Source organism: Dreissena polymorpha, chromosome 15 (assembly GCF_020536995.1).
Source record: "Dreissena polymorpha isolate Duluth1 chromosome 15, UMN_Dpol_1.0, whole genome shotgun sequence".
NCBI lineage: Eukaryota > Metazoa > Mollusca > Bivalvia > Myida > Dreissenidae > Dreissena > Dreissena polymorpha.
This window is the reverse complement of record NC_068369.1, coordinates 57242063-57256779: the sequence shown is the minus strand read 5'-3', so window position 1 is coordinate 57256779 and position 14717 is coordinate 57242063. Positions and strand designations below refer to the sequence as shown.

The window sequence follows — 14717 nt, the reverse complement described above, 5'->3', positions numbered from 1 at the left end:
GCTTTCATACTTGGAACACTCGCAAACTATCATAAGGGGACAGTAAAAGGACAAGTTGCATAACTCTGGTTGTCATTTTTACGGAATTATGGCCCTTTTTTGACTTAGTTACTTTGAATATATGGTTAAATTTTGTATTTCGATCCACTTTACTTCTAGTGTATCAAGGCTATTGCTTTCAAACTTCAAATACTTTCATGCTATCATGAGGTTACTGTACCTTGCAAGTTACATTTTACCTTGACCTTTGAATGACCTTGACTGTCAAGGTCAAATTATTAAATTTTGCTAAAATTGCCATAACTTCTTAATTTATGATTATATTTGATTGATACTTTGACAAAACAACTCTTACCTGACATACCACAATAGACTCCACCCAAACCACCCCCACGCCCTCCCCCCTCCCCCCCCGAATCCCCCCCAATATTTTTTTTTAAGATCATCTCACAAATGACCACCACACCCTCACACTATACCCCCCCCCCCCCCCCAATTTTTTTTTGAAACGGTTAAAAAACACAAAAATTTATTTTTATCCTTTTATTTTTGAAATACCGTCCAACCATCGCACCCAAGAATCCTCTCCCCCCCCCCCCACCCCACCTCCCAACCCCACCCCCGATGTTTTTTTTTGCATTTTGTTTTGCAGTTTTGGAAGATAATGTAATAAATGACCACACCCCCACACTATACACCCCTCTTCACTCCACCCCTCCCTCCTTTGTGATTGAAATTGAGAGTCCCTTCACCTTTAAAAAGAAAATAGATGAGCGGTCTGCACCCACAAGGCGGTGCTCTTGTTTAGATACCTGTCTGCCAAGAAACGCATTTGAACGTAGTAGAAACGTCCGTTTTTCTACATACGGTTACATAATTGGGGGTATATTTAACAGTTAAATGCCTAATTATTTCCGTTCGCACCCATGTAGTTAGCAGACACATGAGGTGACATATGGCACTTCTTCACAAGAAGGATGCTATTTTATAGCAGTGCTGTACTGTTCAGAAATACATGTGTCTTGTTCTGTGAAAAATGGGCAAAATGCATGTGCGTACAGTGTCGTCCCAGATAAGCACGTGCAGTCCGCTCAGGCTAATCAGGGACGACACTTTCCGCTTTTATGGCATTTTTCGTTAAAAGGAAGTCCCTTTTTACCGAAACTCTAATTTAAGTGGAAAGTGTCATCCCTGATTAGCCTGTGTGGACTGCACAGGCGAATCTGGGATGACAATTAACGCACATGCATTAAGCCCAGTTTTTTCAAAACAAGGCTCATATATTATGTATATATTTTATTGTTATTGCCATTTAATTGCATGCCTGGAACGCTCAAGAAAATAGATCGGATTCTAAACATGAACATGTGGGCAATTAAGTCCTGCATTTAAAACGAATGACATGTTTACGGACAAAGAATCTTTACCTTTTTTAAAGCAATTTCACCTATGTTTTGTGAGATTTCCAAGTGTGTTCCCAGAGAAACCAGCCAAATGTAAACGTACTTACGCGATAAGATCAACATTATTATTAACATCAAAAAAGGGGTTTATAAACATTAATTGTTCGTTGTCTGATTACTTTTGTGGGGTTTTTTACGTAATGCGTTGGAAAATATAAATGTGTGCATAATGTACATTCTCAAATATCCCATAAACTCTCGTTTTTTTTAATTATAAACTATATCACACGCCCGGTTGCTGTAAACAACTTTTTTTAACTCTTAACGTTTAAATTAAGTTTTTAACTTTTTTTAATCGTCTGGTTAAAAAAAAAATTAAATAGTGCAAAAACAGAATCTCTGAAAAAAAGTCGATACAACAATGTAATTTTGTGGATTTCGGACAAAAGTAAACGACATAACATGAGTGATGTTGTGCCTTTCGATGGGACAGCGGCACCCGCGTAGTTAAAAAATGTTACGGATGACGCCGCAGTTTGTGTAGATAACACGCTAAATATGAGGACTTCACCACAAAAGAAGTTGGATTCCACCGATCAAGAAGATGTGATTGTATACGAGACAGGTGGAGGTTTTCAACTTTTACTAAACACTGGTGTGTATGAACTTTTCAAGATTGCGGCGGATCAGTTTTTCAGCAATAACACTCTTCCGGTTTAATGTTGCAAAGTTCCGGTGCACGACAGACAGGGAAATCTTCTTCAACCGCAATACAAGTTAAGTTCTGGTCGACAGGGTATTTAAACATTAACTTGTATCACACAAAAAGTTCGTGTTTAACCAACGGGAAAAACTCTCATCAGTTCACGGAAATTCACCTGCCAGCGATGTTAAAAAACATAGAGGAAAGATTAGTAAATAACGAAACAATAACAACTGATGTAAACAATGCCTTAAAAAAAACTTGTGATGTCAATAAGCAAAAATGAATCAAAACTTTCGGAAAATCAAAATGAATCCGATAGCCATGAAGAATTACGTCTCCTCAATGAATCAGTTCAGTCAGTACGAAAAGAAACGCATGCTCGTCGAATTGATGAAAGACACTTATTCGAATTTCCATGAGATATTGAATGATTTTATGAAATCCGTTTAAGTGAAATAAATAAACACAAAAGTGAAATGCGGGAACACATACTACAGACCTCAACGCAACTCGCTGAAATAAAAGATAGTTTATGTGGTTTAAATAATCAACACACTCTGTGTTGCAGTGACATGAAAAATAAGTTGTAAGATGCTACTTCAAATTCACAATCTGTTAAGACGAAAATGAGCAACCTGAACGAGGAACTTCTAAAACGATGGCAATCCTTCTCAGAATCAATGGAAACCCAGATGTCTAATACTTTAACGCAACAAAAAAGAAACTGAAATGTCGCTAAATAAATTGATGGAAACTCCTACTTGATCGTATGATTTATCATATGATCGTACAACGTTTCCCGCGACGCAATCATCTGATGTAGAAATAAATTCGCCCGCTTTGCAAAATTCGCAAAACACGTCGGAACTGACTGGAAGCGGAAACGCACATACTAATGACTTCGTACATAAACCCATACTTGAACAAAATAGAACGTTTTTAATCGGAGACTCAATTCTTAAAGGTATAAGTAAGCGTGGCCTTCAGAGCAATGTGGACGTACGTACACTTCCGTTTAAGAAATCGAGAGACATTTACAATCGTCTTTTGACTGGCGATATATTAAAATACACACAAATAGTAATTTATGTCGGAGGTAAAGATGCAGCTTCCGGAACATCACGCAGTGTGTATGATGCGCTTCGCTCAACATTTGAGGCTCTACGTCACCAGGGCACTGTATATTTATGCACTCTCTGTCCGCGAACGGGCACGGACATCGGGCCGGTAAATGAAGAAATAAAGATATTGTGTATGGAAAGGGGTGCTGTTTTCATTGACTGCTACCATTCGTTTATCTACGCTGATAAAACCACAATACGTCTGTTTTACTTCAAAGACGGTATACACCGGTGGCCAAAAGGCTCGAGTATACTGGTTTCGACAATCAACACGGTAACTCCAATTGTGAAGTCCAAACATACGTCCGCGAGAGAATTAACACACAGAGTCGCCGCTACACGTTACTCTCGGCCACCATGGACAGGAGCGACATATGGCATTAGAGACCGTTTCCAAAACAACGGTCGGCAGTTTTGTAATAGAAACTTTCAGCTACGTGGACGATAGTAACCGTGCAGACGTTGCGGTTTAGTAAACCACTCGACAGAAGATAAGTTGAAACTATATCATTTTCGGATTCGTCTTTGAAGTTTTTTTAATCATATCTACAAAACCGTTTTCAACTATTTCGGGCAGATGGAGTAACATCAGACACCTTCATGATAAGTTCTCCAAGGCTCCATTTTAGGACCTATGTTATTTTTACTTTACATGAATGATCTACCCTTAAAACTAACATCAGAATCTGACATGTATGCTGATGATGTAACAATCCACTGTAAAGGGAATAATATAACTATGATAAATTGCACACTTCAAGACGACTTACTAAGGTCACAAAATTGGTGTATGATATATAAATGACAGTCAACCCAGATAAAACTACTTGCATGACTGAAGGATCACGCCAAAAACTTAAACATTCGTTTAAATAACTCAAAAATAAAAAATGTTGCAATCCAAAAACTTCTAGGTATCCATATTGATAAACATTTGAATTGGAAGACCCATGTTGACATAACTTGTTCAAAACTTGTTTCGAAATTATCACTGTTCAGGCGTATACAATATTTTCTAACTCCTGAGATGAAAATTATGTACTATAATGCGTATGTAACACCAATTATTGATTATGGATGTGTCACAGGGCAAAATGCAAATACTAGAGACATAAACATAATATCAAAACTGCAAAGAAGGTTTTTAAGAGTAATATTACGTAATGACTTAAGTATAAATGATTTTGATTTATCACAAAAAATACAATGGCTTTCTTTTGAAAACAGATGAAAATATTTCACAGGTATAATTATTTACAACTCTCTTCATAATTTAACGCCCGTATATATTGACGACTTGATAAAACTGGTGAAAAACAATAATTACAATTTAATATCGATATAAAACAATGCTTTGAGGCATAAAACTGCTCACTCAAACCTTCAAAAAAAGTCGTTTAGTTACTCAGGTAGGGAAATATGGAACCACATACCGGTTAGTATTCGCCAATCTCTCACTCTCACCACTTTCAAACATAGGCTTAAGAAATATTTCCTCTTTGAGGCGCAACATGTGTCTCACGCGTTGTAACATTTTTCTGTTTTCCTCTTATTCAAAAGTCAAATACTCTTCCATAAGTGTCTTAATTATTACTGTACATTTAATTTCTGCAAACAAATATACATATTGCTTTTTCAAACTATGTATATAGCAAGGAGGTGCAGGCTATTCTTCATAACAGTTGTGTAATTTCATATCCTATTGTGAACAACACTGGTCATGAATATTGTTTTCTGTAATTATAATTTGTGTGTATATCATCCACTTCTGTCAATCGTAAACTATTTCAAGAATAATGTATTCCACGTTTTTAAACTCTGACTTTGTACAATAATGTACGCGGCTGTTTTTGTTAACATTTTGTTATTGTTATTGGTCGTGTTAATTGAGATATGGTAATTGTATGTGTGTGTGTGTGTGTGTGTGTGTGTATAGGTGTGTGTGAGCGCGTGCGTGTGTGCGTGCGTGCGTTAGAGTGTGTGCATATGGGAAAATGTAATCAACAATACATTTATATTCTTAAATACTTTCTGTTAATAAATATTTGTTCCTTGAGACCATTTCAATATTGGAAGAGAAATTAATAAGTCATATAATATACTTGCTTTTTAGGACACTTCTATTACACTGTTACAGTACTCTTATGTAATCAAAGTCTACATGTTTGCATTATAATGTAGAAATGCATTATACATACCATAGTTGTTTGAAGGCCTCATTGAAAATAAGATTGCCATTGTTAAACTGTTTGCATGACTTTGTATCGATGTGTTGTCTTAATGAGTTACCTTCGGAAAATAAAGAGATTATTAATATTTTATTATTATCATTATTATTATAATTATTATTAGTTGTAGCAGTATTATTATTATTATTATATATTATATCGCCTTGGTTAACTTAAAACTTGAAATGCAGTTAAATATAAAGTTGTGAGGTTAAAATCGGAGAGAAAAATGTAACTAAACTCGTACAGTATATTGCATTTTGATTATATTTGTGTTCATGGTAGCTGTTGTGAATAGAATCATGGTCAAATTACCCTCTGATGGTCGTAGGTTCCACCCACATACATAGCTTCTTCTTAGATAGCAGTCTCCTTACAACCCGAAATTCGCAATACTTTAACCCTTTAATGCCTAGTGGACTCTCCCATCCTTTTAAATTGGATTAATATATTTCCAAAATTAGGTTTGTCGAGTTTATTTTTTTCTATATTTAGAATATTTCTTATAGAAATTCCTTTAAGCAAGCAGCATGATGCGGCGTCTCATCTGGGTCAACGCTGTTTGCCAAGGCCTTTTTTTTCTAGACACTTGGCATAAATAGGTTAATTTTCAAGAGCTTAGACAACATTTGTAATTTATGATTAATGCAATGCAAATCAACATATTTAAAGAACATACATAATTGATCAAGATAAAATGGTATCTGTATATTCAACCATTTTTTCGTTCACATACATTGTAATTTACACTAGAAGTGTATATCCCATTGACTGATAATGAATAAAGATTCAGATATGAGTCGTGTTATGAGAAAACTGGGCATAATGCATGTGCTGAAGTGTCGTCCCAGATTAGCCTGTGCAGTCCGCACAGGCTAATCAGGGACGACATTTTCCGCTTTATGGTATTTTTAGTTTCAAGGAAGTCCCTCCTTACCGGAAATCAAGTATAGGCGGAAAGTGTCGTCCCTGATTAGCCTGTGCGGACACTTTAAGCACATGCATTAAGCCCAGTTTTCTCAGAACATGACTCATATGATTAAAGCTGATAAGCCGTATAAGATATCAACGCTATTGGATTTATTGGATATAATTGAATACCGAATAGTTTCTTGTCACGACAAAACCCACATTTATTAGTAAATATGTGGTGTGTTGTTTTGTGCTTTTTTTCTGCGTGTGATTTTTGCTCAACAATTCCTAAAATTTGCACGCAGTTATCACATACATTTTTCGAAAATTAAGTATTGAAGAAATACAGGTATCGCCTTTACATTTTGACATGACTTAATGAACAATTTAGTCAATATATGCAAAAACATAATTTGCTGATTCTGGAATTAAGTAATTCAGATATTTATTTTTATATATCTTAAGGAAAAAAAAACAATCGAAACGCTGGTTTTATTTTTCTTTAAATTTTGCCATAAGAAAGCGCCCCAAGATTAATGTAATGTGTAAGAAACAAAATATACAATATAATAATGTGAACATCTTCTTTATTTCATGCTTATACATTGATTCACCGGTAGAATCTTGATAACATTATGGATTCCAAAATGTCTATAACTATTCTGTTTAAATATCTTATTCCTTTGATAATAAGCTAAAACAATCTATTCCAATGCAGAGAAATTATACTTTGGCTCATTTTGCTCCTGCATAATTTGAATGTATTGTATTAATATGTAATATCATTTATGTATATTTTTAAATGAAGCTAAATATTTATCTTATGTTGATATTACATTTTTTGATTATTTTTGAAAAAATCAATGTAGAACAAAAGTTGATACAACAGAGGGGGAAATCACGTGATAGTCAAGATTGCGACGTCCGTGCCGAGGCAGGTATTTTTCGCCGTTGTAACCCTTAAGTATTTTTCTTATTTTTTTCCAGCCATATCAGTTTAAAGGTGATTAGTGTTTATTTCGTATTAAAATTCGCTTGATAACTCGACTTTCCTTCCCGCGAATTTTCTTCATAAAGCTGTAATTAGGTCATCCCGCTAGAAAATTTCGCAACAAGAGAAGTCGAGATGTAGTGCCTTTATTAATTCTTTAATAAACGCTAGTAACTTTCTTGCTGATATGGCTGAGCGTAATTTAAAAATTAAACAAATGTAATAAAGGTTATAATACGGCGAACTAATACAGTCTCGGCATGGACGTCGCCATCTTGACTATCACTAGATTACCTCTTCTTTACAAGCGCTTATTTGTGTTTTGCAAGTTGTGCGGTACCAACCAATGCCGTAGAAAATTCAAATACTGCATTTTTTGCCTACTCAATATACTTGTTCATTAAATCCGTGTTCGGTTTTACACTGTGGTTGCTCTACATTATTTATCTAGCTGTGGTACCGACGTATTAATCCACGGGTGTCTTTGAATAGCTAGGAAATGAGCTTCCCAGGTACATCCGCTAAAGTGTTACAAACAATGCATACATAGCTGAAACTACGAACGTGTATTCTATCAGCATTCATACAACGGGGAAATTTTTATTTGTAATGTCAAATACCGCCAGAAGTGTAATAATTAGTCCACGAGGGAAAGTTAACAATAATTAGACAATTCATCGCCAGATTCGCTTTTAGCGAAAGACGCGGCCAGGTTTTGACAGATTCAATCGATGACAAGCGAACCAATTTATTGTGCGAAGAAATGCTTTGCAAAGTCAACGGGTGGTAACGTATTTCGAAAAACTGGTCCCTTTTCCAACGGAAAGGTTCTGAAGGCAATTTCCCCCTAAGCGGTTAACAATTCCCCAACATTGCGAAGGTCTGCGTTTGACAGTCGGTTAATATCGAGTATAAAAGGATTACATTGTATATACGCAGTCACTAGAACGAATTTTACACCCTTTGGGAAAACAAGGAATAACGTTGTTTTTCAATTTTTGCAAGGTAAGTGTTGAGACCTTATGATGGCATCGGAACTGAGTTGTGATGACCACTGGTTTTTTTCATACACATTTCGTATTTAAAATATAAGATAATTTTAGGTTATAATAAAATAAGTTAAACGTATACCTCTAAAATATATAATCGCGCTTTTACGATTTTTTTAGATGCATGAAACGATCTGGGATAAGTAACATATAACGCTTCTTTATCAAATCTGGTGAGGAAGACAGAATTTAGTTTATTTGTATTTCCTTCATTGCATCGTATCTCAGAAAGTATGTATTATGTTGCTCGTGAGAATTTTAAAACATTAAGTAATTAAATTGCAAATAAACCATTTTTTTAGTTCGTTTTAGTTGCTTTTTAAAACTAAACTAAGACTGATATCATGCTTACAAAGCTTTATTAACACGTGTTTGTTAGTAATTAATTCTGGACGCAGCGTGAAGTTAATAGCCCCGTTGAAAAGGTTCTAACCATCAATGCTTTGCATGGACCGTTCGGATGCGATATACCATGCTTTGATGAATTTATGTTTTTGTATTGTGTAATTATTATCCTGGATTGTAGAGGCGATTTCTTCGCTTACCTGAAATAAAACACTAGCGGGTGTAAAAAGAATTTATTGCCATACATTGTTTCATGAGATTCATTATGACTAAATATTAAATCATGTTTAGTCAAATATAATATAAAATAATATTCGAACGGTTTCTTATAAAGTGTTCAAAACATAATTGTATTTCTATTAACATTATTATAACAATTTAAATGAAACTTCTTGCTCATCTCGCACGTGATTGTGAGCAATTTCTAATAATAAAAATACAACATAAGTGTTATTGCATGCTGATGTAGCACATTCTATAACAAGGGTTTCATTCTCGTTTTGAAAGCTTGCAATTGTAGCTCTTCCACATTTGAATGAAAACAAATGAAAAATGAAAAAAAGAAATTGGTGCTGGTACTGTTAAAATGTACAAGCACGTTTGCTATGTAATGTTTATACCTTTTGTTGGGTAAGATGCTTTCTGGTAAGAACATTCTTAATGTCATCAACTTGAAATATAGAAGCATTTAGCTGCGTACAATTGAAATCTATATTTGAACTGTTTATTAATATAAACGGTACATAGTACGAAATTTTAATTATTATGGACAAACATCTTACAATCATAAACACATTTGTATAATTCAATAAATATCAAATATGTTAAGCTTTATCGTATACTTAAAGATTGTTAAAACTCATACATGCTGTGTTGTTACCGTTTTCCTATACATTAACTTCATCAATTGATTGGCTGAGAATCTATAATACATAATAAATTGAACTTTATTAGCTTCATAATATGCATGAAAATTATAACGTTATATATTTAAATTGCTCTTGCTCGAATAATCTTAGCGACATTAACTATTGCTGTTTGGACCGCAATTACCGGGACGGGTACAGTTTCATAAAATGATGATTTAAAGAAATTGACAATTTATTACAAGAATACCAATATGCATACTATATATACCAGAGAACAAACATGTTCTTATTTTAATAACAATCTAGTTTCAATATTATATAACTTTTATTATCTATGTCTAAACGCCCACAGCTCTTGGAAATGAAGTTTCACGGTCACGTTTTGAAGGCATGAATACATGTGCAATGTGTCGTTCAATTAAACGATATGAGTTCATTATATGTAATCATTTCCAATACATGACTGTTTGGGTCGTTTTTTTAATGATATCGATATTTAAAAATATGGCATGGTTCACCTATATTTTATTTGTTAGTATTGTATTAATGTACTCAAAATACATTTTAATTAAATACTGCACCTTAATATATATTCAACATATTAATATGTTTACCGGTCATTTATCAATAATTATGTAACTGAGATACGTTAATAAACTGTTATATAAATATTGGATCTATTTTTTTCGATTAATGACAAACCGTGTAAAATGAGCATTGTATTGCCTTTTTAAACTCTGTTATTAAACTAATTTCGCAAATCGGGCGTGGAAATTTCCTCTAAGTCTACATGTATATGCAAAAGGTTAACACAAATCCTAGATTTATTGATTTTTTTTTAAAACTTCATCCTTACATTTTGTTGGAAACATGGCACGTCTTATGCATTTATTTTGTTAGCCATTGTATCGTCTAATATTACAAAATTAAGCACTGTTTCAAAACAATATCATATTGTTTACATCATGAGAAGTAGCATGAAATTTTTATATGAATGTTTGAATTTGTATAATGGCCATTCAGAATATTGCACATCCCATATTTATGAAGAATGTAAATTCGCATGTGTAAAGACATATTCGCCAATCCTTTTGAAGCCCCATTAATGCACAAAATCAACGGAAATTTCGTTCAATAATTCGTAAAATAAAGTTAAACAATTAAAAATCAGTGTTCCTTATGGCAATTGCCGAAATTTCAACGCCAGATGTGGTCTGGTAAAAAAGATGTTGGTATATACAAAATGCTCGTTTTTATTATTGTTTTGCATATTTTAATTCCATTTTAATTTCCCGCTACGATATATATTCATACGACACATGAACACTAACATTGTATCATTTTAGTGTTCGTGTGTCGTATAAATAGATATATTCGCGGGATATTAAAATGGAATTAATTGTGTCACAAATAAAGAAAAACGAGTATTTTGTATCTACACAAATCTATGTTATCATACCACATCTAGCTTTGAATAGTATTTTATAGTGGCTATTGCTATAAGGAACACTGATTGTTGAGGTGTTAACGTTATTATACGAAATACTTTACGAAATGTTCGTTGACTTTGAGCGTTATTGAGGCTTTAATTGTGTGAGTCAACATTCACCAAATACAAAGCCATGGCTTTACAAAACTTTCCACGTCGATAGTTACTCTCTATCGCTATCTACAATCATCAAGAAGCGTTGATTTGTAGTTGCGCCAACTAATAATGCAAAGTTACAAAACTAAAATCATCAAATGCTACAATGCTGCATTCATACTACAGTTCAATTTTGAGTTCCTACACTTTCTACAAAATAACAATGCTGCTATTCTATTAAGTTACAAGTACACAAGCTTATAATGCTACATGACTAAGTCATGTCTCTTTTCATATTTTTTCACAGCATGACAAGTCGTATACCAGCATTATTTTGCGCCATCTCGATCCTCGTGGCCGCCGTCAACAGCATGCCAGACGCTATGCTTGCGCCACCCGGACGCCCGTCAGAGTTCCGAACCCCCGACCAACTCCGCACCTATCTTAAAGCATTAAATGATTATTATGCAATAGTCGGCAGGCCTAGGTATTGTACGCTTTTGGTTTGTTCTTGTCATATGTTTGGTGTGTATTTGACAGTGTATTACATCATTTATCATTTGCTTTCAATAGAAGACAAGCTGATGTTTACAATATTTCTCTCCTGTTAATGTATCCGGCATTGTATTATTAATATATGTATAATTATGTTCGTTCACTCAATCCCTTTAAGATGTGTCAATCCCTTTAAGATGTGTAGCCCTCAAAGTTTTGCAACGACCATTCCAATCTTGGCGACCCGAGTTTTAGTCATTATTATATTATGTTTTGTCAAGGCCAAGTTCATTGTTGTTTATTATGTATTGCAATTGCTTAATATACTTAAGGAGATTATATCAGAGATTTGCACCGAATAATGTGTCTTTGATATAACTCTTGTATGTAACATTGTTAACATTCAACGCCCACTAAGTATGATGATGTTTATAGTCGTGTTAATGGAGACACAGGGTATTTGTACTAATGCTATGCGATTCAGCTTTTAGAACTGTAAAGAGCACGTTACTAAAAATGCACTTGATAATTGAACACAGTTTAACGAGAAAGTAATATTTGCTGATAATGTATATGGTAGTATTTATTTGTTTAAGAAGTTTATGCATAGAAGGTCTAACTATTCATGTATATATTTTTTCAGATTCGGAAGAAGTGTTAATAACAAACCTGATGCATTCGGACAACACTCACTAACTGAAGGTGTGTTTCTAATTATTCACCTAAGCTAGAGTAACAAAGCATGAAAGACCTTAAGGTAGCTGTAGGCTTTCGATTAAACATTCGTGTTGCGCAATGGTAAAAAAGTTATTAGATCATACGTCGTCCTTATCGTTGTTATGATAATACTTCTAAAGAAAAAAATCAGTCAGTTCCCATTTAAAGCCTAATGAATAAAGATATATATATATATATATAAAGAGTAACCGGTGAAACTCCACCATTGTCAGTAAATAAAAATTGTTTATATTCGTTGCCATAGCAACCAGAATTATTTACGTAGGCACCAAATGAAATGACGTGCATAATCTTCATTTTGCCATCTATCCATATTTCAAGTTTCATGAAAAAATATTAAGAACTTTTAAACTTATCGCACGATCCAGAAAAGTGTGACGGACTGACTGACTGACAGACAGTCTGACAGACAGACGGAATGCAAACCATAAGTTCCCTCCGGTTTCACCGGTAGGGGACAACAACAATATCCATTAGGCGTGTTTGACGCAGTACGTTGCCTTATTCCAATAAGCGTGCGCGAAAGTTGGAATAATGTCCAATACATGGTTATGACAAAGACTGCATACCATATCAATTTCTATTGGATGCATCAAATATTAATATTTAAATGCGTGCTTCTGTTAAATATTAATAGTTGATGCCTCCAATAGAAATGACAAGAACATTTATTTATAAAGTCAATGCTGGCAGAATGGCAGAAGAGGTTGTCATTTGCAGAAATTGTATCAGTTCTCGGATATGAACCAATTATGGCGATGAATGAAAACAAAATTTATAAGCTGTCATCCTGCAGTGGATAAAAGTAAATACGTATCAAATGGAAAGTGTTGTATTATCATATCTATGAAACACAACATTTAAATCTTCGTATTGTTTTTATTTACGGGATTTTCGAAAGAAGTTTATTGCAAAATTACTAAAGCATCATATAAAAACAAAATGCACACGTACGAGCTTATTTGCAGTGTTGCAGTCAAGTTAAATCTAGTCACTGTTGCGTTATAACTATCATCTAATGTCGTTTGCTTCCAAAGTAATACACGTTAAGATAAATGTTTTACTTTTGTAATTCAATGTACATTTGGAATGTAATTAAGTTTATTTATTTGGCGTTAAAAAACACACAAGTAGATTATTATGATTATGGGCATGATTATGGTTATTATTATTATTATTGTTATTATTAACCCAATGTATGTTTATTATGCAATTATGATTTTGTATTATGCGATATATTTGTTCCCGGCAGAATAGATTTCGGCTACGGTCTCTGGGAGGAGAGCCGGGACACAGACGACTCATTTTCGGTTATCGAGGAGGAAGAGGAAAATATTCCATTTATCTTCTATAATTAACAACAGCAACAGAAGTCATTATTGAAGCGATACCAAGTCCGGCGATTTATTTTTAACGTATTATCAACAGCAGGACAGAACGTTGGTCGCCAATGGTGCAATTAACAAACTTAAGATAAAGGCGATACAATTTGATTTTATATTAACCAGACTAGGTTTTAGACAATTTCTTTGGCAGTTACACCGCCTATTTTAAAAAGGACTTCTTAAACTATTTACTTTGCTTCATATTTTATACTGTTTTACTTTTAATTTATTTAAACCTACATCAGAAATGTGTTTTATTTGTATTTACTATATTGTGTTATGGGTAACCCTAACATTCTTTCATGTATTGTGGCATCGTGTACTTTCCATCCAAATAAACATACTTTTTGCGTTTCGAAGATATATATTTACAAAAATTGATATTCAATCCAATAGAAACATTCGATACATGAAATGAAAAATAGTTAATTTGAATATTAGATTGTTTTTTGTTTTTTTTTGTTGACAAGTGTTACATGCACAGTCGAATAAATCGTTCAGAGCAACATAATGCGACAATAAAACAGAAACACGTTCAATTAACCCACACACTTAATATATATACAGTAAAATAAGTAGCTTCTCTGACGTTGAAAATATTGATGTTAGTATTGCACCTAAGTTATGGAAACATCAGTCTCTCAACGACTCTTATTATTCAATGCAGTTTCATATACAAAACGGTACATAGAACAAACACGTTACAGGAATCGAAAAAAAGGCAATGCATTTTTATATACAAAACGGTACATAAAAGAAACACGTTATTTTACAACAAAATCAATTACATAAAAGTATATTCAGTCAATTCAAATAAACGAAACAAAATCCGTTATAGATCATGTCTTGATAGAGTTCTAATGATTGAATTATGTTTATGTGAAAGGCAG

General features: G+C 33.7%; 1 protein-coding gene across 1 annotated transcript in view; it reads right to left on the bottom strand.

The window, feature by feature from the left end:
* Positions 1–14717, bottom strand: part of LOC127860914 (uncharacterized protein KIAA1958 homolog) — a 217918-nt gene that overhangs the window by 13127 nt on the left and 190074 nt on the right. The window lies entirely within an intron of this gene.